General features: G+C 40.0%; 1 long non-coding RNA gene across 2 annotated transcripts in view; it reads left to right on the top strand.

Annotated features, from left to right (window-relative positions):
- The window catches only part of LOC116740943, a 43,665-nt gene extending 19,888 nt beyond the window's left edge, over positions 1-23,777 (top strand). The window contains exons 3-5 of one of the 2 annotated variants that reach the window (XR_004345986.1): positions 3,103-3,164; positions 3,250-3,373; positions 23,623-23,777. This is a non-coding gene — a long non-coding RNA (uncharacterized LOC116740943). Of the gene's footprint in view, positions 1-3,102; positions 3,165-3,249; positions 3,374-5,933; positions 6,278-23,622 lie in introns of those variants that run through there. The other variant, XR_004345987.1, reaches the window with a different exon arrangement.
- Positions 23,778-24,312: the final 535 nt, after the last annotated feature.

Below are 24,312 nucleotides of genomic sequence, written 5' to 3'. Positions count from 1 at the left end.
CACTGTCCAATAAGATAGCCACTAGCCACATGAAGCTATTTAGGTTTAAATTTGCTTTCATTAAAATTAAATGAAATTAAATTAAGCCTTCCATTCTTCAGTGACACTAACCATATTTTAACTGCTCAACAGCTGCACAGCTATTGCCTACTTTATAGGACACCACTCATATAGAACATTTTCATCTTTACAGAAAATTTTATTAGACAGTGGTGCGCTAGACTATACGGGATTTTGGATCCTGGGAGTCCATCCTAAATGTATTGCAAAACCACTGAAACATTCTCACAAGGAGGTGATATGAATGGTTCTGCATTTAAGACATCACTCTGCCTTTTGTGGAAAATAGATTGAAAGAGGTCCAGAGTGACCACAAGGATGCCAGTGAGAAGGTGATTGTGATGGGTGAGAGATGATTTTAACTTGGACTCAGGAGTTGGTCAGACTGAGAAAGAAAAGTCAAAACGGTGATGGTTTAGGAATACAAGGAAGAGACAATGAACAGCAGCAGCTGACATTTACTATCTGCCAGGCAAATTTTCAGACTATATAGATATTATCTCAATTAACCCTTGCTGCAACTTTATGAAGATAGTTTTTTTATTATCCCTAATTTACAAATAAGAAAACTAAAGTAGAGGGAGGTTAAGTTAACTTGCCCGGTCACGGATTAAATACCTGGGCCAGATTCCCAACCCAGACAGTGACTCTAGGCCTAAGCTCAGTCACTACATGATTCTGACTTTTGAGAACACAGGTAACAGTCTCTCAAAGGAGAATGACACTCCCATTAAGCAAGTGTAAGGCACGAGGTACCCTCTCATTAGGTTCAGGGATCGTTATATTGGGTCAGAAAAGACTTCAAGAAGGAGTCAGCCTTTAAGACCAGCTTTGAACATGATGGAGAAAAGTCTTCTAGGTGGAAAGAATGGGAGAAACAGAGATGTGGCGATAGTCACGCATAGGGAGTATTAAAGAGCTAGAAATGGGCCTATTTGGCCAGACTGTAGGTAAAAGGGAAGAAGGTAGGGCCCTGGCATGGTCCTACCTTTTCAAAGGTAGGCTGGAATCAGACAAGTGAAAGTCTGGCACTTCTTTTTCAATTGATTGATAATGAGTTAATTAATTGATAGAAAATTGGGAGTGACTTTTTCTGAGAGGTACATCTATATCTGGGTATATTCCCGCAGCAGAACATAAAATTATTAGGAACAAGAATAAACTGATGACAAGGTAGGAAGATTTTTCATTAGTCTTTAGGAAAAGAGTTCTTGAATGATGTGTCCAGTAGTGAGAAGGGAGGAGGTCACTAAATTTAGAGACATGGAAGCAATGGAACTTATAACTTACATCTACAAAGTTTTCTGGGAAGCAAAAGAGTATAGTGAAAGCTGATATAGGTTCTGTGATTATTAAAACACTAACAGGGCTTCCCTGGTGGCGCAATGGTTGGGAGTCCGTCTGCCGATGCAGCGGACGTGGGTTCGTGCTCCAGTTTGGGAAGATCCCGCGTGCAGCAGAGCGGCTGGGCCTGTGAGCCATGGCCGCTGGGCCTGTGCGTCCAGAGCCTGTGCTCCGCAACGGGAGAGGCCACAACAGTGAGAGGCCCGCGTACTGCAAAAAAAAAAAAAAAAACACTAACAATAAAAGGGAAGAAAAATTAGGACAGTAGTTTTAGGTGCATAGCATGTTTAAGAGAATTCTTTGCATAGGGGAAATTTTAATATTTATTATATAGTATCTAATTCTAAATTATTTTCACTCAGGAATTCACAGTTATCAATTTAAAAAGTTCATAGAACCATGTTTGTCTAGATTTTCAAAATACTTTGACAATAGATTTATGGATATGTTTATTTAGGTTTACAGATATTTCTAGAAAAATAGGTATTATTACTTCCTTTTTACAGATGGGCTAAATGAAGCATCCAGTGAAGGGCTAGCCTACACACCATATATAGAAGCATATAGTGTTAAATAATCAACTGTTCTTATATTAGTTTAGGGTTTATCTGTCTTCTGCTACCCAACATTACTGTCAATGTGAGTGATAAATGGCTATGTTGCATTCATAGTGGACCATGCTGTATTTTCTGATGACTAAAATTTAATGTCATCTTCTTCCATTCTTCTTTGGGCTTCTCTTCCTCCACTTCCTCTTTTACCAGTTTAAATAAAACATCAGTTATAATTCCCATGTCAATATCTAGGATTGAGGACAAATACAAATTTGGTATAATTCTTGTACTCTATTCTCTTATAAATGGGAAATATCTTTGTAACTTTCTATTTCTGATTATTTTTCTTTATCTTTAGGGTATGAAGAATATTTAAGAAAGAATTCCTTCCCAATGATGTTGCAGTCTTCATGGGCTATAACAGTCTTTTAGATTATATGTTTCCCTAAGTAAACCCTGAATTATTCTAACTTATTTCTCTAGCTTGTCCTGGGACCACCATGGTTTATAAAATAATTATTTATTGTATATATCTTGATCTAGTTCTAAGTATTCGATGGTGAATGGACCAGCATAAAACTTCTACTCTTCTAAGGAATTGTTTGATTTCCCAAACAACCACCAATTTTCCAATTCTCCAATACCAGCTGGATGTCCAACAGTTCAGTTCAGTTCTGACACTACCCACAGTTAATGCCGACCCCACAAGTTGAGGGCTTAGGCTCACAAAACTGCCCTCACTTTAGATGCCATTTGTAAGTGGGGTTTCCAGTCTACCTAAGTTGGTTTTCTATGTCTGTGAGTCTCTTTCTGTTTTGTAAATAAGTTCTTTTGTATCATATTTTTAGATTCCACATATAAGCAATATCATATGATATTTGTCTTTCTCTGTGTGACTTACTTCACTTAGTATGATAATTTCTAGGTTCATCCATGTTGCTGCAAATGGCATTATTTCATTCTTTTTTATAGCTAACTAATGTTCCATTGTATATACATACCACATCTTCTTTATCCATTCATGATTGATGGACATTTAAGTTGCTTCCATGTCTTGGCTATTGTAAATAGTGCTGCAATAAACATTGGGATGCATGTATCTTTTTTTTTTCTTTTGGCCTCATGATGCGATGTGGGATCTTAGTTCCCCAACCAGGGATGGAAACCTCAATTGGAAGAGCAGAGTCTTAACCACTGGAATGCCAGGTAAGTCCCAGCGTGCATGTATCTTTTTGAATTATTGTTTTCTCCAGATGGGATTCTAAAAATTTAACTATGGGCTTATGTACAGAGAGACAGCAGGATTTAGAGATCCAGCAAAAGATGTGAGACGCTCAGTGACTAACAACAGCAGAAATCCATCATTACCTCAAGATCTGGAGCACCAAAATGGGAAATCCTATCACTAAGAATTGGTGAGTACTGGAGTGGTAGAAGAGGGGCTGCCAGATTGGAGTTGCAATGCTAAAGGGACACCACCCTGGCAGGGCCCTAGGTGCCAGAAAAGGGAGGGAATTGAAAAGAATATGGTCCAACCTCTTCTCCAGCCATCTAGTCTCACACCTGTTCTTCACATGCTTAGATGAGCCTGGGAGGTGTAGTCATTGACCCCATAACATTATGACACAGAACAGGGAAGAAAAACACAAAAAAATCATCTATGGGAGAAATTAGAGAAATAATATCATATTTTCTGTTCAAGTTTATACCTTTTCAATAACTGGCCCAATTAACATTAATAGATAATTGCTAGCTAGAATCCTGAGATGCTCCCAAATTTTATTTTAATAGATGGTGTATTCTATGGGTTATAACTTTTTGGTTTCATGTAATGATCTTCAGGGTGTGTGTGTGTGTGTGTGTGTGTGTGTGATTGTAAATTGCTTTGCATGTTTATCATCCTTTGAATAAAATTAGCTGAAATATCTATTTAGTAACCAAGATACCTACTGTTTATATTTTCTTTAACTTAGGTCTTCTCAACATCAGAGTTATTGATATTTTGTGCTGGATAATTATTTATTGTGAGGGGATATCTGTATATTTAACAACATATGTGGCATCGACCCACTAGATGCCAATAGTGCCCTTCCCCCACAGTTGTGCCAATCAAAAGTGTCTCCAGATATTGCCAAATGTCCCCCGAGGGCCAAAATCACTGCTGGTTGAGAACCACTACTCCAATTGATTCTGTGTTCATTAGAAAAAAAGAGAACTATTAAATCACTGAGTCCTTCTGACACTAATCAGTTATCATCTGTGGTAGACAGCCTACACAATGGCCCCCAATGATTCTTGCCCCCTTGTATTCACATCCTTGTGTAGTTAGTTCCATGCCATATTCTATGAGGGCTGGCTTGTGTGACAAAAAGAATATAGCCGAAGTGATGTTATGCCACTTCTAAAATTAGATTATAAAACATTTCAGCTCAATATTAGGCTCAGTCTGTCTGGATCTCTTGATTTGGGAGAAGCCAACTGATGTGTCATGAGGACTTTCAGGCAACAAATGAAGACAGTGGTGTAGCAAGGAGCTTAGATCTCCAACCAAAGCCAGAAAGGAACTAAGACTTTCCAGTAGCCATGTGCGTGAGTGCAGAAGCCTCAGTTAAACTCAGATGACTGCAGTTCTGGTCAGCAGTTTGACTGTGGCATCATGACAGCCCCTAAGCCCAAACAACACAGACAAGCTGTCCCAAGATTCCTAGCCCTCAGAAACTTTGAGAAAATAGTCTTAAAAATTTATACAGGGCTTCCCTGGTGGTGCAGTGGTTGGGCGTCCGCCTGCTGATGCGGGGGGCGCGGGTTCGTGCCCCGGTCCGGGAGGATCCCACATGCTGCGGAGCGGCTGGGTCTGTGAGCCATGGCCGCTGAGCCTGCGTGTCCGGACCCTGTGCTCTGCAACGGGAGAGGCCACAGCGGTGGGGGGCCTGCGTACCGCAAAAAAAAAAAAAAAAAAAAAAAAAATTTATACAATGGAAGACATTATGAATACATGTAAAAGATAAGTGATGTACTGGGGAAAGATCTGAGTCTGTTAATAATTTTAATTAATAATTAAAATACAAAACAGTACTTAAACCCAGTAAGAAAAAAAATGGGTACATGTTTAGAACAGGCAATTAGTGGTTGAGTAAACCATGCTGACCAATATGAATAGATGCTGCACCTCCCTAGTAATCAGAGAAAAGACAAAGCAACAGTGAGATACTATTTCCACCGGTAAAATTGGCCAAGCTTAAAAAGTCTGACAAAGATATGCTGATTGAAGTTTAAGTTGATGGCATTTTAGAGACAAGTTCAGAATTAAGCCATACAACGTAAAAAAAAAAAAAATCTCAATTTTAGGTATATATCATGGCTATAAAACTTAACTCTTGAACATGTGCATAAGGAAGCACGTACAAGAATATTGACCCATTAGTTAATTTAACAAGTACTGATTGATCACCTATTATAAGCTAGACTGTTCTAGGTCATGGGGATTTATCAATATCAGACAAAATATCTCCTCTTCAGTAACTTGCTTACATTTTATCTGGGGGAAGACATAGCAAGAAAATATAGATTGAGCAGGTGCTATTTACAGAACACATGGCAAGAAAAGGCCTACTTGATGTGGGGACATTTCAGCACAGACCTCCAAAAAGTGAATGAGCAACTTAGGGCAGATATTTTGGAGGAAACAAAGGCTCTGAGTCAGGTGCCATTCTAGAAATAGACAGGAGGACAGTAAGGCTAGAGAAGAATGGTTACCAGATGTGATAAAAGATTAAAATGGTTGATGAAAAGGCTTGTAAATCATGATAATGACTTTGGGTTTTAGTCTCAGTGACATGGGAAAGTAGAGAAAAACACTAAGTAGAAAAGTGAAATGTTTTATCATGTATGTCACTCTGACTGCTGTGTGTAGTTATTTTGAAAGGTGGAGAAGCAGGGAGGTGAGTTAACCAGAGGCTCATTTCATTAATACAGGTGAGAGAGATGATGATGGCACTGGTTAACATGGATACATTCTGAAGACAGAGCCCAAAGAATTTGCTGATGGGATGATAGTGGATGGGAAAGAAGGAGAAGAGTTGAGGTAGAGAGGAGTCAAGGGGGACTGCTACATTTTTGTCCTATTTTTATTATTCACAGCAACACTGAAAATTGCAAATAATCAAAATAACTATCAATAAGGGAATGGATAACCAACCAAATGGTAAGCAGTTTTAAATGATGGAATTTGATCCATATGTATCAATATGAATAAATCTTGGAATCATAATTTTGAATAAAAAAATGCAAACTGGAAAATAATACACATAGTATAGTATTATTAATGGAAAATTTAAAAGGTATAAAACAAAAATGTATTTATTATGCATACATAGATAGTGAAAATAAGGAAATATGAATAAACAATTGTAGTTTTCTTGGGGCAATCACTGGAGGAGAAAAAGGAGTGGCAGGGCTTTTGAGATCTATTTGTACAAATTTTTAAAATGTGAACCAACACCCTGAAACAGATGCAACCCCACAGCAGCGTATATGGCTGGATTCAACTCACCCACCTCCTCCTCAGCTGGACATTTTTGGGCAGCACCTCTGGGAAATGGGCAGTGGGGATGGGGAGGGCTGAGAAGAAGACTTCATCTGTATCTAATTGCTTTATTTTTCTTAAAATCAAAGAGAACATGATCTGGAGAAACTATGTCAAATGTATGGCTGTTCTTGGTGTTGAGTAGATGAGCAATCGCTACATTGCTCACTGTACAGTTTCATTAGAAATATTTTTGTTTTGAAAACTTTAAATTTTGTAAGAGCTACCCTGTTTTGAGGACCAACGATGTGGATCACAGTACCAGCTTTTTCACGTCGGCTATGTCAACAGACGTGCTTGGAATCAAGCTTAACAATTTAGTTACTAAAGCTCATTTTCTTATTTGAAAAACAGGATAATAAACCTATCTGCTGAAGACTTGTTATCTACCATTATAATTGCCACCAATGCTATTACTGATGAAACACTCACAAAACTGTGACAGAGGTGTGATCAATTCTACTTCCAATTTCAGAGAAGTTAAGTAAATTAAGTAATTTTCACAGTTGGTAAGCAAGAAGGTTAGAATTCCAATTCAGAACTTCCTGGTGCAAAAATGTGTGATTTTTTTGCTAATACATACACCAAAAATGCATTCATTTAATGTTTTGTGTATGAAGTTTAGGGACTTAAATATCACAAGGAAGAGAAGAGTCACACTCATGGATGTTGTAACGCGTGAGGAGAGTGGAGAGTGGCTAAATACATAAAGCCAGTTATCAAACTTTTGTGTTCAAAGCAAAAAGGAAGTACACAGTTACACATGTGTAAGTATCAAAGTCAGAAGCAAAAAATCATCTCCTCTGAGGGTAAATGCCTGTTTTCTACGAGGGTGTCAAGCCTGCATTATATGAGTTCCTTATCTCTGGGTGGGGGAAAATGTGATGGACAGAAATATTGTCGCTGTGTTTAGAGAAAGCATTCCAACAGGAAAAACCAACATATCATTTAGTTTAAATCTGTGGTTTTCAACATCAGGACCTATGATAATCAATTTTTTGTCATCCTTACAGGCTGCTCTTAGGATCTTTAGTTTGAATAAGAAAGTAATCTCTTAGACTCTTACTCTTCTGTGCCTTGCATTATTACAGGGTAAAAGTTTATTGAGATTATGCATGTATTTCCATGAAGGGTTGCATGCTCAGCCCAGGTGAATTAAATCTATGATTTGTATTATAATGACCTACAGACTGAGAGCGTGTATTTTGAACATTAGCACCTACAGATTTCTTTGGACCAGGTTCTTTTTTCTTTCCTTTTATAATGTGAATACAGATTCAGATTTTATTGCATTTTGTAAAATGAATTGACATTTGAAAGCTAACTAAAGAGTCTTTTTTTAAAAGCAAATACTCACTGGCATCAGTTATATGGCTAATGAATGTGCTACAAGCCTTAAAAGTTCAAAAGGAGCTTTCTCTTCTAGAATGATTGTCAGCCTTTATTTCTCCTCCAATTACATTTTTTTAACATCTTTATTGGGGTATAATTGCTTTACAATGGTGTGTTAGTTTCTGCTTTATAACAAAGTGAATCAGTTATACATATACATATGTTCTCTTATCTCTTCCCTCTTGCGTCTCCTTCCCTCCCACCGTCCCTATCCCACCCCTCCAGACAATCACAAAGCACCGAGCCGATATCCCTGTGCCATGCGGCTGCTTCCCACTAACTATCGACCTTACGTTGGTTAGTGTATATATGTCCATGCTTCTCTCTCGCCCTGTCACAGCTCACCCTTCCCCCTCCCCATATCCTCAAGTCCGTTCTCCAGTAGGTCTGTATCTTTCTTCCTGTCTTACCCCTAGGTTTTTCATGACATTTTATTTGTTCTTAAATTTCATATATATGTGTTAGCATATGGTATTTGTCTTTCTCTTTCCGACTTACTTCACTCTGTATCACAGATCTAGGTCTATCCACCTCATTACAAATAGCTCAATTTCATTTCTTTTTATGTCTGAGTAATATGCCATTGTATATATGTGCCGCATCTTCTTTATCCATACATCCAATGATGGACACTTAGGTTGTTTCCATCTCCAGGCTATTGTAAATAGAGCTGCAATGAACATTTTGGTACATGACTCTTTTTGAATTTTGGTTTTCTCAGGGTATATGCCCAGTAGTGGGATTTCTGGGTCATATGGTAGTTCTATTTGCAGTTTTTAAAGGAACCTCCATACTGTTCTCCATAGTGGCTGAACCAATTCACATTCCCACCAGCAGTGCAAGAGTGTTCCCTTTTCTCCACACCCTCTCCAGCATTTATTGGTTCTAGATTTTTTGATGATGGCCATTCTGACTGGTGTGAGATGATATCTCATTGTAGTTTTGATTTGCATTTCTCTAATGATTAATGATGTTGAGCATTCTTTCATGTGTTTGCTGGCAGTCTGTATATCTTTTTTGGAGAAATGTCTATTTAGATCTTCTGCCCATTTTTGGATTGTTTATTTTTTGTTGTTGTTGTTGTTATTGAGCTGCATGAGCGGCTTGTAAATTTTGGAAATTAATCTTTTGTCAGTTGCTTCATTTGCAAATAGTTTCTCCCATTCTGAGGCTTGTCTTTTGGTCTTGTTTATGGTTTCCTTTGCTGGGCAAAAGCTTTGAAGTTTCATTAGGTCCCATTTGTTTATTTTTGTTTTTATTTCCATTTCTCTAGGAGGTGGGTCAAAAAGGATCTTGCTGTGATTTATGTCATAGAGTGTTCTGCCTATGTTTTCCTCTAAGAGTTTGATAGTTTCTGGCCTTACATTTAGGTCTTTAATCCATTTTGAGCTTATTTTTGTGTATGGTGTTAGGGAGTGATCTAATCTCATACTTTTACATGTAGCTGTCCAGTTTTCCCAGCACCACGTATTGAAGAGGCTGTCCTTTCTCCACTGTACATTCCTGCCTCCTTTATCAAAGACAAGGTGACCATATGTGCGTGGGTTTATCAATGGGCTTTCTATCCTGTTCCATTGATCTACCTTTCTGTTTTTGTGCCAGCATCATACTGTCTTGATTACTGTAGCTTTGTAGTACAGTCTGAAGTCAGGGAGCCTGATTCCTCCAGCTCCATTTTTCATTATCAAGATTGCTTTGGCTATTCTGTGTCTTTTGTGTTTCCATACAAATTGCGAAATTTTTTGTTCTAGTTCTGTGAAAAATGCCAGTGGTAGTTTGATAGGGATTGCATTGAATCTGTAGATTGCTTTGGGTAGTAGAGTCATTTCCACAATGTTGATTCTTCCAATCCAAGAACATGGTACATCTCTCCATCTATTTGTATCATATTTAATTTCTTTCATCCATGTCTTATAATTTTCTGCATACAGGTCTTTTGTCTCCTTAGGTAGGTTTATCCCTAGATATTTTACTCTTTTTGTTGCAATGGTCAATGGGAGTGTTTTCTTGATTTCAATTTCAGATTTTTCATCATTAGTGTATAGGAATGCCAGAGATTGTTGTGCATTAATTTTGTATCCTGCTACTTTACCAAATTCATTGATGAGGTCTAGTAGTTTTCTGGTAGCATCTTTATGATTCTCCATGTATATTATCATGTCATCTGCAAACAGTGACAGCTTTACTTCTTCTTTTCTGATCTGGATTCCTTTTATTTCCTTTTCTTCTCTGATGGCTGTGGCTAAAACCTCCAAAACTATGTTGAATAATAGTGGTGAGAGTGGGCAACCTTGTCTTGTTCCTGATCTTAGTGGAAATGCTTTCAGTTTTTCACCATTGAGGATGATGTTGGCTGTGGGTTTGTCATATATGGCCTTTACTATGTTGAGGAAAGTTCCTTCTATGCCTACTTTCTGCAGGGTTTTTTTTTATCATAAATGGGTGTTGAATATTGTCAAAAGCTTTCTCTGCATCTATTGAGATGATCGTATGGTTTTTCTCCTTCAATTTGTTAATATGGTTTATCACATTGATAGATTTGCGTATATTGAAGAATCCTTGCAATCCTAAAATAAACCCCACTTGATCACGGTGTATGATCCTTTTAATGTGCTGTTGGAATCTGTTTGCTACTATTTTGTTGAGGATTTTTGCATCTTTGTTCATCAGTGATATTGGCCTGTAGTTTTCTTTCTTTGTGACATCCTTGTCTGGTTTTGGTATCAAGGTGATGGTGGCTTCGCAGAAGGAATTTGGGAGAGTTCCTCCCTCTGCTATATTTTGGAAGAGTTTGAAAAGGATAGGTGTTAGCTCTTCTCTAAATGTTTGATAGCATTCGCCTGTGAAGCCAACTGGTCCTGAGCTTTTGTTTTTTGGAAGATTTTTAATCACAGTTTCAATTTCAGTGCTTGTGATTGGTCTGTTCATATTTTCTATTTCTTCCTGATTCAGTCTTGGCAGGTTGGGCATTACTAAGAATTTGTCCATTTCTTCCAGGTTGTCCATTTTATTGGCATAGAGTTGCTTGTAGTAATCTTTCATGATCTTTTTTATTTCTGCAGTGTCAGTTGTTACTTCTCCTTCTTCAATTTCTAATTCTATTGAATTGAGTCTTCTCCCTTATCTTCTTGATGAGTCTGGCTAATGGTCTATCTATTTTGTTTATCTTCTCAAAGAACCACCTTTTAGTTTTATTGATCTTTGCTATTGTTTCCTTCATTTCTTTTTCATTTATTTCTGATCTGATTTTTATGATTTCTTTCCTTCTGCTAACTTTGGGGTTTTTTGTTCTACTTTCTCTAATTGCTTTAGGTGCAAAGTTAGGTTGTTTATTGAAGATGTTTCCTGCTTCTTAAGGTGGGCTTGTATTGCTATAAACTTCCCTCTTAGAACTGCTTTTGCTGCATCCCATAGGCTTTGGGTCATTGTGTCTCCATTGTCATTTTTTTCTAGGTATTTTTTAATTTCCTCTTTGATTTCTTCAGTGATCACTTCGTTATTAAGTAGTGTATTGTTTAGCCTCCATATGTTTGTATTTTTTACAGATCTTTTCCTGTAATTGATATCTAGTCTCATGGCATTGTGGTCAGAAAGGATACTTTATACAATTTCAATTTTCTTTAATTTACCAAGGCTTGATTTGTGACCCAAGATATGATCTATCCTGGAGAATGTTCCATGAGCACTAGAGAAAAATGTGTATTCTGCTGTTTTTGGATGGAATGTCCTATAAGTACCAATTAAGTCCATCTTGTTTAATGTATCATTTAAAGTTTGTGTTTCCTTATTTATTTTCATTTTGGATGATCTGTCCATTGGTGAAAGTGTGGTGTTAAAGTCACCTACTATGAATGTGTTACTGTCGATTTCCCCTTTTATGGCTGTTAGTATTTGCCTTATGTATTGAGGTGCTCCTATGTTGGGTGTATAAATATTTACAATTGTTATACCTTCTTCTTGGATCGATCCCTTGATCATTATGTAGTGTCCTTCTTTGTCTCTTCTAATAGTCTTTATTTTAAAGTATATTTTGTCTGATATGAGAATTGCTACTCCAGCTTTCTTTTGACTTCCATTTCCATGAAATATCTTTTTCCATCCCCTTACTTTCAGTCTGTATGTGTCTCTAGGTCTGAAGTGGGTCTCTTGTAGACAGCATATATATGGGTCTTGTTTTTGTATCCATTCAGCCAATCTGTGTCTTTTGGTGGGAGCCTTTAATCCATTTACATTTAAGGTAATTATTGATATGTATGTTCCTATTCCCATTTTCTTAATTGTTTTGGGTTCATTATTATAGGTGTTTTCCTTCTCTTGTGTTTGTTGCCTAGAGAAGTTCCTTTAGCATTTGTTGTAAAGCTGGTTTGGTGGTGCTGAACTCTCTCAGCTTTTGCTTGTCTGTAAAGGTTTTAATTTCTCCATCAAATCTGAATGAGATACTTGCTGGGTAAAGTAATCTTGGTTGCAGGTTTTTCTCCTTCATCACTTTCAGTATGTCCTGCCACTCCCTTCTGGCTTGCAGAGTTTCTGCTGAGAGATCAGCTGTTAACATTATGGTGATTCTCTTGTGTGTTGTTTGTTGTTTTTCCCTTGCTGCTTTTAATACGCTTTCTTTGTATTTAATTTTTGACAGCTTGATTAACATGTGTCTTGGCGTATTTCTCCTTGGATTTATCCTGTATGGGACTCTCTGTGGTTCCTGGACTTCATTGACTATTTACTTTCCCATATTAGGGAAGTTTTCAACTCTAATCTCTTCAAATATTTTCTCAGTCCCTTTCTTTTTCTCTTCTTCTTCTGGAACCCCTATAATTCAAATGTTGGTGCATTTAATGTTGTCCCAGAGGTCTCTGAGACTGTCCTCAGTTCTTTTCATTCTTTTTTCTTTATTCTGCTCTGCAGTAGTTATTTCCACTGTTTTATCTTCCAGGTCACTTATCCGTTCTTCTGCCTCAGTTATTCTGCTATTGATCCCATCTAGAGTTTTTTTCATTTCATTTATTGTGTTGTTCATCATTGTTTCTTTCATCTTTAGTTCTTCTAGGCCCTTGTTAAATGTTTCTTCCATTTTGTCCATTCTATTTCTATGATTTTCCATCATCTTTACTATCATTATTCTGAATTCTTTTTCAGGTAGACTGCTTATTTCCTCTTCATTTGTTAGGTCTAGTGCATTTTTATCTTGCTCCTTCATGTGCTGTGTGTTTTTCTGTCTTCTCATTTTGCTTATCTTACTGTGTTTGGGGTCTCCTTTTCGCAGGCTGCAGGTTCATAGTTCCTGTTGTTTTTGATGTCTGTCCCCAGTGGCTAAGGTTGGTTTAGTGGGTTGTGTAGGCTTCCCAGTGGAAGGGACTAGTGACTGTGTTCTGGTGGATGAGGCTGGATCTTGTCTCTCTAGTGGACAGGTCCACGTCTGGTGGTGTGTTTTGGGGTGCCTGTGGACTTATTATGATTTTAGGCAGCCTTTCTGCTAATGGGTGGGTTTGTGTCCCTGTTTTGCTAGTTGTTTGGCATAGGTTGTCCAGCACTGTAGCTTGCTGGTCGTTGAGTGAAGCTGGGTGCTGGTGTTGAGATGGAGATCTCTGGGAGATTTTCGCTGTTTGATATTATGTGGAGCTGGGAGCTCTCTTGTTTACCAGTGTCCTGAAGTTGGCTCCCCCACCTCAGAGGCACAGCACTGACTGCTGGCTGCAGCACCAAGAGCCTTTCATCCACACGGCTCAGAATAAAAGGGAGGAAAAGTAGAGAGAAAGAATTAGTAGAAGTAGGAAGAAAGAAAGAAAGAAAGAAAGAAAGAAAGAAGGGAAGGAAGGAAGAAAGAAAGAGGAAAAGAAGGAAAGAAGGAAAGAAAGAAGGGCAGGAGGGAGGGAGGGAGGAAGGAAGGAAGGAAGGAGGGAAGGAAGGAAAAAAGAAAGAAAGAAGATACAGTAAAATAAAGTATAATAAAGTTATTAAATTTAAAAATATTTAGGAAAAACAAAGGGACGGATAGAACCTTAGGACAAATGGTGGAAGCAAAGGTATACAGACAAAATCTTACACAAAAGCATACACATACACCCTCACAAAAAGAGGTAAAGGGGAAAAAATCATAAATCTTGCTCTCAAAGTCCACCTCCTCAATTTGGGATGATTTGTTGTCTAAAGGAGGGAAGGAAAGAAAGGAAGAAAGAAAGGAAAGAAAGAAAGAAAGAAGGTAAAGTATAATAAAGTTATTAAAATTAGTTATTAAGAAAAAAATAAACGGACAGATAGAACGCTAGGACAAATGGTGGAAGCAAACCTATACAGACAAAATCTCACACAGAAGCATACACAGACACACTCACAAAAAGAACAAGGGGAAAAAATCATAGATCTTGCTCTCGAAGTCCACCTCCTCAATTTGGGATGATTCGTTGTCTATTCTTGTATTCCACAGATGCAGGGTACATCAAGTTGATTGTAGAGCTTTAATCCGCTGCTTCTGAGGGCTGCTGCGAGAGATTTCCCTTTTTCTTCTTTGTTCTCACAGCTCATAGGGTCTCAGCTTTGGATTTGGCCCCGCCTCTGCGTGTATGTCGCTGGAAGGCGTCTGTTTTTTGCTCAGACGGGACAGGGTTAAAGGAACCGCTGATTCGGGGCCTCTGGGGCACTCAGGCCGCTGGGAGGGAGGGGCACGGCGTGCAGGGTGGGCCTGCGGCGGCAGAGGCTGGTGTACGTTATCCCGGGTAAGTTGTCCCTGGATCCCAAGAACGTGGCAGTGGAGGGCTGCACAGGCTCCCCAGAAGAGGGCTGTGGATAGTGACCTGTGCTCGCACACAGGCCCCTTGGTGGCGGCAGCAGCAGCCTTAGCATCTCCCGCCCGTCTCTGGGGTCCGCGGTTTTAGCCGCGGCTCGCGCCCATCTCTGGGTCAGCGCTTTTAGCCGCGACTCGCGCCCGTCTCTGGGGTCCACGTTTCGTCTCTGGAGTTCCTTTAAGCAGCGCTCTTAAACCCCTCTCCTCGCGCACCAGGAAACAAAGAGGGAAGAAAAAGTCTCTTGCCTCTTCGGCAGCTCCAGACTTTTCCCGGACTCCCTCCCGGCTAGCCGTGGTGCACTAACCTCTTCAGGCTGTGTTCAGGCAGCCAACTCCAGTCCTCTCGCTGCGCTCCGACCAAAGCCCGAGCCTCAGCTCACAGCCCCGCCCTCTCCAGCGGGTGAGCAGACAAGCCTCTCGGGCTGGTGAGTGCCAGTCGTCACCGATCCTCTGTGCGGGAATCTCCCCGCTTTGCCCTCTGCACCCCTGTTGCTGTGCTCTCCTCCGCGGCTCCGAAGCTCCCCCCCTCCGCCTCCCGCAGTCTCGGCCCGCCAAGGGGCTTCCTAGTGTGTGGAAACCCTTCCTCCTTCACAGCTCCCTCTCACTGGTGCAGGTGTCATCCCTATTCTTTTGTCTCTGTTTTTTCTTTTTTTCTTTTGCCCTACCCAGGTACGTGGGGAGTTTCTTGCCTTTTGGGAGGTCTGAGGTCTTCTGCCAGCCTTCAGTAGGTGTTCTGTAGGAGTTGCTCCACGTGTAGATGTACTTCTGGTGTATCTGTGGGGAGGAAGGTGATCTCCGCGTCTTACTCTTCTGCCATCTTCCCCTCCGCCTCCCTCCAATTACATTTTAAAACTCTAAGCTGCAATGTCCAATACAGTAGCTCTTAGCCACATGTAGTTATTTAAATTTAAATTAATTAAAGTGAAATAAAATTTTAAAATTAATTTGTCACTTACAGTAGTCACATTTCAAGGGCTCAGCAGCCACATTGGGGTTATTGGCTGCCATATTGGGCAGCACATATTATAGGATATTTTATAGTATTTCTATGATTATAGAAAGTTTTCTTGGATAGCATTTCTGTAAGACATAGAGCAAAGTACCAGTACTCATTTTCTTCTCTTTCTAAGCTATAAAGTACAGAATTATCCTCCAAAGATCAGGTTCCGTTTACACCCCTTACTGTTTGTTACAAAGTTTCGGCTTATATTAGCTAAAAAAAAAAAAAAAAATTATCAATTTTATAATCCCATCACCACTCTCCTTACAAATAAGAAAATATTTTATTTTATTTCAAAAAAAAGGAAACGACAGCATCAAACAGATTTAAAATATTTTAAAAATATATCTATTCGGAAAAATGTATTCATGAATAAAGAAACCTCAGGTTTCTTTCTTTGATTAACTACTTCAAGGTTTGTTATGCTAAAAAAAAAAAGAAAGAAAAACAATGCTATTATTGATTTTTATTAAGGTTGTATATTTCTTCTAGTATTTCATTTGAACAAGCCAGATGTCCAGGAATGCTGAGCACAAGTGAATGCAAACGATCACGCAAAACAACTATAATATATAGTAACGGGCCCCAGATGAGACTGTCAAGGTCACTAACACCCAAGTGGTGGCAGTCTTATCTCTGTTCACTGTTCAGCCTCCTCGATTCAGACACAAATATTTTTATACTGAAAAAAAGGACCCAACCCTAAGAAATTTCATAGTAGACATTTTTCTCCTTGAAAGATTACTTGAGCTAGAAGAATTTCCATCTGGGAAAGGAAATCCGTCAGTTGGAAATTCTAACCAGGTTCAAGTGAACCCTTGCTTTGACATTCAGAAGGAAAAGTTTTCATGGCTCTAAACTGGATCAGGAAGCACTTGACTGAGAATGAAGTGAAACTGGTCACACACAAAGCAGTGATTTTGTTGACACCAAGTTACAGTCCAGCACTATCTCAAAACCCACATTTATGGCTATTTTGAACTTCTGAATTTGACCACCCATTTAAGTTCTTACATTTACATACCATATAGTAAATGACATACTGCTACCTTTTTTTTTATTATGGTAAAATATACAGAACATAAAATCGACCATTTTAACCCTTATTATGTAGATATAGAATGATCATCCACTATCACTACGGTCTCCCTTTAGTTCAAAGTGTCATTATTTCCAATTGCTGTTAGGATAGAGTTAAAGGTCCCTAACATCACCTGTGAGGCCCCACAGGCTCTAGCTGCCTCCCCTTCCCAGACTCGATTCATGCCAAGCTCCTCCCCCACTTTTGCACTCCATCAACACTGCCCTTCAGATTCTGTCTGTTTTATTCCTGCCACAGGGCCGTCCCACCCAATCTTCCTTTCCTGTGAAATGTTATTCCTTCCTTCTTGCACATAGGTGGTTTCTACTCACCTTCCAGGTTTCATTTCAAGCAAGACTTCCTCAGACACGTCTTCCTAGATGATCCTCTGACTCATGTCACTTTTCTCTATTAGAAACTCATCATCTCAATTTAACACTGATTTCTGACTTTTGCAGATGTGCAAATTTACGTATGCTGAGGCATTTGAAGAGCATTTGTCATGTTTACAAGTTGATGACATCACTGTTGGATCACCATTTTATCTCTAGTGCAGGGTTTCATAACCTCAGTGCTATTGACCTTTTAGGCTGGATATTTATTTGTTGTAGGAGGCTGTCTGAACTTTGTGGATATTTAGCAAACATCCTTGACCTCTAGCCACTGGATGTTAATAGTACACATCTCCTTCACCCTTTGTGATGACGAAAAATTCTTCAAGTCCTTGTCAAAATGTCCCAGGTAGCAAAATCACCCCCATTTCAAAACCACGGCTGAGTGCACAGTATAAAGCTTAACACATAAAATATTCTAAATATACATATTTATGGAAGGTGAATAGAAATTTACTTGGCTTCTGCCCATCACTGGTACTCCCAAATGTTTATCTGGGTTTCTTATGCTTTGCAATAAATAGGAGGAACCATAACTGCAATGGTATTTGAAGCAGGGAGGAAACTACATAAGTTAATTTGAGATATGTGACCCTGACTGTTAAGCCTGAGGGGGGATTAGGGGCAGAAACCACCAGTGTCACACACTAGAGGCACCTATAGAAATCTACTGGGGAAAGTGTGTAGACCAAGAGTCAGTAGGACATCACCAAACTCACTGTCGAACCCCTTCATAGGAGGCACACTTAGACAGGCAGCCTGAATATACTGTGGATTATGATGCAGGACAAATGTTCCATGCCTCTGCTGCCAGTTTTTACTTTTCCAGTGAAGTTAGTTATTCTTTGGTCAGATGAAATGACCTTTGAATTTGAACTTCTGCATCTAGAGGAGTTTGTATACAAGTAGCAAGTTTGAGTAGAAATCTTAAATCCATTGCTGGTGACCCAAGATACTAAATGGAGAAAGGACTGGGGAAGGGAGTCCATCTGGGTTGACAATGGAAAAAAAGACTTACTCTCCCCTCCTTGACAATGGCTGCCTGCCTCCCTTTTTCAATTCAGCAGCCAACTGCTTGATCCACTAAAGTGAGCCTGGGAAGCACTCATTTTCATCCTCAAGGGCCTTGGTAGACTAGCCTTTCTGAAGACTGGCAAAACATTTGCTGGGTTTGGAAGGCATTTCTTTCTCTTTGTTGTGCATATGGGTTTACTATGAGCTTGTCTCTGTTTTCCTCACTCGGGGGAGTATGTGAGTATGTTTGTGTGTAAAATGTGTGTTTATCCATCTCCTGGTCTCCTTCTTGTTTCTTATATCTAAACAAGGATTAATGAGTCATCTAATCCCTAAATATTCTCTTCAAATACAGTTTTAGTGGCTTGGAGTAAATATATTCTTTAAATGTGTGTACTTCAGAAATGCCAGCTTCTATCCAAGCTGTGGGATGTATATCAGTACTCTATTTGTAAAACCAAGGATTTAAATTGTAAACTGAGAAAAAAAAGGGAATCATTACAAGGAACCCCAAATCACATAGTGAGAAGTGCCAAATTAAATTAGAATCCAGGTGATCTGACTGAAGTGCCTGGTCTTCATTTTAAATTAGTACCTTTTAATACCTGGACAGAGGGCATTTGAATGTATGTGTGAGTGTATGTGTGTGTGTTTTCAGTTGTTAACTATATGTATAACATATGCTTTTTTTATGAGCTATGAAGTCCCAATCCCATTGTCATATTGTGGGACTCTAATATATTACAGACTCTCAAATAAGGCTGATGGCAGAACTGTGCCCAGACCAGCTCTGTGGATAGATAGTTAGTATATTCAGATTTCAAGGTATTCTTTAGTAGAAAGATCATAATTTTCTTGTTATCAGGCAGTTCCAGTTGGATGTGTTACAAGTTCCTTTGTTTCACATCTAAACTGCTCTGATGCCCCTTCTTGGTAAATGCATCACCTCCTTGTCAGTTGCCCAAGCCAGAAACCTGAGTCTTGAACACTATTTTCCTCAAGCCCTCCATGTCAACACTAAATCTTGGCACTCGTGCACTCTGCAGTCCTGGTGTGGTGCCAGTGCCATTGCCCCCGCTGAGGCTACCCTATACCTTCATGCCTGAGTGGCTGGCATAGACTCCTGACTGGGCTCTCCTCCTTTAATGTTTCACTCTCCACACTGACGCCTCAGTGAACTTTCTAATTATGAGTCTGATTATGTCTTTCCCCTGCTAAAATCTTTCCATCCCTTTGGCCTTCAGGATGTAGTACAAATTCTAACATGGTGGAGTCCCAACTAGACTGTATCTTTTAGCAATCCATACTGAAATTATTTTGAACTACATGAAGATATTAACATGTGTTCTTTGTGCTCATCTTGAGCACAAGAGCCTCCTTTAAGAGCCAGTGTAGATGTCTCTTCTGCTCTGACCAGCTACCATAATGGCCTTTAAGAGCCAGTGTAGATGTCTCTTCTGCCCTGACCAGCTACTATAACAGCCAATTTTACTACCTATCCTCTTATTCCTATCTGGTCCTTATCGCACTGTACTAACGAACTTGTGGATATGGCTAAGAAACATTTCTTTTAAAATTACATTTAATGATGTATGAGAAGAGAGAAATGAACTAAAGAAGGAGATATTCAATTTGCCAGCAGAATTTAGAGAAAATACAGGACTTGATAGGTTGGAAAATAGAACTATCTCATCTCTAGTCTCTCTAGCAGAAAAAAAATCTCAAATTAAGAAACACCTTATAGCAAATATCAAACCAATAGTGTAGCTGTAATACACTTTGTTAAGATCTCTGAAAAATTTAAGTTGATTTCTAGTAAACCCTCTCATTTAGACAAAGAAGCTTTTAAGGAATTTAAGAGTAAGATCACAAAGAAGCCTAAATCTAAAATGGCTCTGCAAAAGTCTAAGAAAGAGGTCACAAAGAATTGTGGGTATGTTTTATGTTTTAATTTTATTTATTTATTTTAGGCTGTGTTGGGTCTTCGTTTCTGTGCGAGGGCTTTCTCTAGTTGTGGTGAGCGGGGTCACTCTTCATAGCGGTGCGCGGACCTCTCACTACTGTGGCCTCTCTTGTTGCGGAGCACAGGCTCCAGACGCACAGGCTCAGTAGTTGTGGCTCACGGGCCCAGTTGCTCAACGGCATGTGGGATCTTCCCAGACCAGGGCTCGAACCCACGTCCCCTGCATTTGCAGGGGGATTCTCAACCACTGCACCACCAGGAAAGCCCTGTGGGTATGTTTTTTTTGTTGAATGAAGTAGACTGTAATCTGATACATAGGAAAACCAAAATAATTTTTAGGAATTTACAGCACCATGATCTATAAGTGGCATAGACAGTGCAAAATGAAAATGTACCTCTGGACCCTCAATTTCCCCTAAGTAAGAAATAGGATAAGGGCTTCCCTGGTGGCGCAGTGGTTGAGAGTCCGCCTGCCGATGCAGGGGACACGGGTTCGTGCCCCGTTCTGGGAAGATCCCACATGCCGCGGAGTGGCTGGGCCCGCGAGCCATGGCCACTGAACCTGCATGTCCGGAGCATGCGCTCCACATCAGGAGAGGCCACAACAGTGAGAGGCCTGCGTACCGCTAAAAAAAAAAAAAAAAAAAGAAAAAAAGAAAAAGGATGAGAAAGCTACTCAGCTGGAAATATGCAGTATTTGTTATGGAAAACAGACATCTCAGAAGCAAAGCAAAAGTCCTAAAGGGCAGGGCCAAACACCCAAATACCCAAAGAGTACTGTCAAGATTTAAGGACAGCAATAGACTAGAGAGTTAATTTCACAGAGCAGATCAGGATCCTAATCAAGAACTATTTCCATCTCCTGGAGTAGGGAAACCTTATACTCTTTGCTATAATATATAAATTGCTGTGCACCAGTAACTGCTATGTGATGTTTTATCCTCTCCTTTTTGAATGACACTGACTACTCTAGTTATCACGTCACCATTTCAAAATTGTGCATTGGGAGTATGGAAAGCAGATAATGCATCATTTTTTTTTTTTTTTTAATTTATTTATTTATTTTTGGCTCTGTTGGGTTTTTGTTGCTGTGAGTGGGCTTTCTCTAGTTGTGGCGAGCGGGGGCTACTCTTCCTTGCGGTGCACAGGCTTCTCATTGCAGTGGCTTCTTTTGTTGTGAAGCACGGGCTCTAGGCACGCAGGCTTCAGTAGTTGTGGCACGCGCGTTCAGTAGTTGGCCCGCGGGCTCTAGAGCGCAGGCTCAGTAGTTGTGGCACACGGGCCCAGCCGCTCCGTGGCATGTGGGATCTTCCCGGACCAGGGCATGAACCCGTGTCCCCTGCATCGGCAGGCGGACTCTCAACCACTGCGCCACCAGGGAAGCCCCAATGCATCATTTTATAGACCTATATATCAAGAGAAGCCACACTAAAGAAACCCCATCTACATCTGGATTAGATGCATATTTTGATATAACGAACATAGATATGATGCCGTAGTTGGATGAGAATTCCAGGCAGTGGTGTGCTGGGGCCAGCTAATCTGAGCTTTTGAAAGCCAATTGTGTGCATATTTTCCCAACTTACAATCCGTGATGTCATATCAGTAGCTTGAAATTATGCATCCTGGTAGTATTCATACCACAGAAATGGGCAAATGCTACAAATCAGGGCTCTTTTCCCCCTAGAGAGTTGGTTGTCATACATCACAACATTTGGTGGTCTTACATGGTGGTAAGTGTATTTTTCATAAAAAGCAATCTAAATAATTGTGCCAAGGAGAGGACTGTGCTACATTTTATTATTTATTTATTTATTTATTTATTTTATTGCGGTACGCGGGCCTCTCACTGTTGTGACCTCTCCCATTGTGGAGCACAGGCTCCAGACGCGCAGGCTCAGCGTCCATGGCTCATGGGCCTAGCTGCTTCACGGCATGTGGGATCCTCCCAGACCAGGGCACGAACCTGTGTCCCGGGCATTGGCAGGCGGACTCTCAACCACTGTGCCCCCAGGGAAGCCCCTGTGCTACATTTTAAATGGCCACACGTTATTTGTAGTTCCTGTCTTTGAAAGGTAGAATCTATTTCCTTACTCTTTGAATCTGGGCTGGCCTATTGACTTTTTTGAGCAACACAATAAGGTGGAAGACCTTTATTTCGTGTGACTTCTGAATATGGGCCTCAAGAGGCCTTGCCACATCCCTCTGTCCTCTTTGGTCATGCTGTTGCCATGTGAGCAAACCTAGGCTAACCAACTGGAGGGTAAGGCCATGCAGATCAAGGATATGCTGAGGCCCCTAATCCCAGCTAGCCTCCAACCAACCCTCAAGCTGACCAGAGCTGTACGAATGACTTTAGGAGGGGGCAGAAGGAAAATCACCCAGCTGAGCCCAGCTCAAATTGCTGACCAAGAGTATCATAAGTGAATAAAATTATTGTGGTTTTCAGCTACCAACATTTTAAATAATTTGTTATGCATCAATAGATATCTAATAAAGGGATGGTTTGTTGTGTAGCCCTGTTGTGACAGAAAGTGATTTAAATCCCAGCCTTGAGTCTCACATTTGAAGATATTGATATCTAGAACATCTGCCCAAATTGTATTAATAGTTCAATAGAAGAGGATCAAGGTCTAATCCTTGTAGATCATCTTGAGAAATTCTTTCCAGATTGACATCTGTTCATTAATAGGCAAATTTTAAATATGATCATTCATCTCTTTCTAACCCATCAAGTAGTCTACACCTTGGTACATATTTTCCTGTAACTGTTAATTTAGAGTATTTATATTGGTTTATTTTCTTTCTTTCTTTCTTTTTTTTTAATTTAGTCAGTACTATTCAATAGGACTATGTAACAGGATTTTATTAAGCTTGTACAGTTTGTTTTGCCATACTTTTTGTTTCTGAAAACTTTAAATGAATAACTTTGGAACTATGCAACTGGAGAGCTATTAGAACTCTGTGCTATAACATTGTCATGATTAATTCATTAATTTATATGTACAACCCCTACAAATACCTCAGGGAAAACTACATCAGTCCCAGACGTACCTCAGAGCTTAACTTGGCCAACTTTCCTGAACTTGACAAAGTAATGTTAAGAGACTTAAGTCTATTACATCTAAGACTTTTAAAGTTCTGTGAAAGCTAAGTCAAACCTTCCTCTTTAGTTCATCTGAAGAGAGAGCCAAAGGTCCAATGTGAACTCTGAGTTTTTACTATTAATTATTTGGGTTTAAGTACATTGATTTATATATCTGGGCCAAATTTTTTTAAGCTCGTGCCCAATAGCACAAAGCCAGGTGTGTACATGTTTTCCAGAATCACATACAGGGTGTTAAATTTACATTTACCATGGGTGTTTATTTATGGACTCACCTATTTTCAATTCACCAGTGTTTCTGAATTCATTACTGTTATTAATTTTATTTTCATATCTTTGATGTTTCAATTTAGATTTTGATTGCCCTCATAGACTTAAAAGGAAATGGGAGGAGCTTCAAGATGGCAGAAGAGTAAGGCATGGAGATCACCTTCCTCTCACCTTCCTCTCCACAAGTACATCAGAAATACATCTACATATGGGACAACTCCTACAGAATACCTACTGAATGCTGGCAGAAGACCTCAGACCTCCCAAAAGGCAAGAAACTCCCCACATACCTGGGTAGGGCAAAAAAAAAAAAGAAACAACAGAGACAAAAGAATAGGGACAGGACCTGCACCACTGGGAGGGAGCTATGAAGGAGGAAAGGTTTCCACACACTAGGAAGCCCCTTTATGGGCAGAGACTGCAGGTGGCAGAGGGGGAAAGCTTTGGAACCAAGGGGGAGAGCACAGCAACAGGGGTGCAGAGGGCAAAGTGGAGAGATTCCTGCACAGAGGATCACTGCTGACCAGCACTCACCAGCCCGAGAGGCTTGTCTGCTCACCCACCAGGGCGAGTGGGGGCTGGGAGCTGAGGCTCGGGCTTCGGAGGTCAGATCCCAGGGAGAGGACTGGGGTTGTCTGCGTGAACACAGCCTGAAGGGGTCTAGTGTGCCACAGCTAGCTGGGAGGGAGTCCAGAAAAAGGTCTGGAGCTGCCAAAGAGGTAAGAGACTTTTTCTTGCCTCTTTGTTTCCTGGTGCGCAAGGAGAGGGGATCA

The sequence above is a fragment of the Phocoena sinus genome, chromosome 15, assembly GCF_008692025.1.
Source record: "Phocoena sinus isolate mPhoSin1 chromosome 15, mPhoSin1.pri, whole genome shotgun sequence".
Classification (NCBI taxonomy): domain Eukaryota; kingdom Metazoa; phylum Chordata; class Mammalia; order Artiodactyla; family Phocoenidae; genus Phocoena; species Phocoena sinus.
The sequence above is the reverse complement of the archived record's forward strand: the minus strand, read 5'-3'. Positions and strand labels throughout refer to the sequence as shown.